Genomic DNA, 1,673 nt, shown 5'->3' on the forward strand with positions numbered 1-1,673 from the left:
CATGAAAAGTAGATATGAGGATAACGTTTTTATTCTTCTTTTCAGAGAATGAAGTGAGCATTTTGTCGGGCTGGTAAACAAATCGTGACGTCATTGGTTGTATTGAATAAAATTCTGAAAGAAATTTAGTTTTGAAATCATTATAATCCACGAAATCGTTTCTCTTAGAATCAAACCAAGCTTCTGAACGACCCTCCAATGCACAATCTAAAATATTCAAACGACCATTATCTGGAATAATTTTTAATCTAAAATATTTTTGTATCCGTTCAAGAAAATCGTTAGGATTATCTGGTTCTATAAACTCAGGAACTTGTGCGTCACTATTTATTGCTCGAAGGCCATCAACAAGTGTTTGAATTATTTGACATCCCAAATTTCTTACATCCTGTTGATTACCTGGATTGACTCTATTTTGTTCCCTTAAATGCATCAATTGATTATTTTGATCATTATTTAAATCACGCAATCGCGTTACTTCATTGCGTAGTTGTTCCGAATTCATAACGTCCACTTCACCTTGATTCTCGTTTGCCATAATTTCTGACAAATTCAGGCTCGTATTAAATTTATTAAAATAATCTCTACGATTTCGTTTCGATTTACTCAATCCTTGTAACAGAGTACCACCTTTTGGCCTCAAGTTAATAGGCGTTGTTATTATGTTCGACATTCATACTACTATAATAGCCAGACTCTGTACATTATTTCCATAACAGATTAATGATCGATGATATGACAATATACAGACAATTCGCCCGTGCCCTCACGTTGTTGCGCGAAAATGTAACAATCTAATTTTATTTTATCATTTGCAAATTGTGAGGGATCTCGCAAATTAAGGGAAAAGGTGGGGGATTCGGAACGTCGAGAAGCGGGCGTAGTCAATTAAGGAGGGGAAACATTTAACCAAAAAGGTTTTATTAACCAACTTACAGGAGTTTCAATGTCGAATTCGTCTAGGTAACTCGAACCGGGCGGCGAAGTCGAGACCGGGGATGCGGTGTCGTAGTGGGTGGGTGGCGTCGGAATGTCTGGGGGTTAAGAGACTGGGCGGGCGACCAGAGAGACTAAGACTCGATGCGGACTGAATATTCGGAGATGAGGTTTTTGGGGTATATAGGCCGGGGTGGCTCTTCCCACTCCCAATCCTAGGCCCACATAATCGTCATCTTCTTCCTCGTTTTTCTTATCTTCCATCTTTTGTGATGTTTGTCTTTCTTTTAGTTCTTTCCATTCCTCCTTTCTTAGAGTAATTTTTATAATTTCTTTTAATTCCTGATGTGCCTCTATCCAGCCTCCTTTTATGTATTTGGTCCTTGACGAATCCGGAACAGTGTGGTAATTTTTAGTCCTGTTCAACATCTCTCCACAGTACGTATCGTGAAGAATGTATAGTTACACTGGAACCATCTTTTCGCAATGCCTGCCCTGCTACATCTTTATGCCTTCCATTTTCTTCTTATTATCTGAAACATAATTTAACACATCCTATCCTTGAACAAAAGCAAAACAAAAACAAAATTTTTATTCCTTTTCTAATATCTCGTTTCTTGTTATTTTTCAAAAATGTCCCTGTAGATCATTGATTTCTTTTATTTTTTTTTTCATAAAATTTTGGTGGATAATAAAAAGTTAATGTTTTTAAGATTTAAAAAATTGTTGGGGAATTG

Source organism: Belonocnema kinseyi, chromosome 7, assembly GCF_010883055.1.
Source record: "Belonocnema kinseyi isolate 2016_QV_RU_SX_M_011 chromosome 7, B_treatae_v1, whole genome shotgun sequence".
Taxonomy (NCBI): Eukaryota; Metazoa; Arthropoda; class Insecta; order Hymenoptera; family Cynipidae; genus Belonocnema; species Belonocnema kinseyi.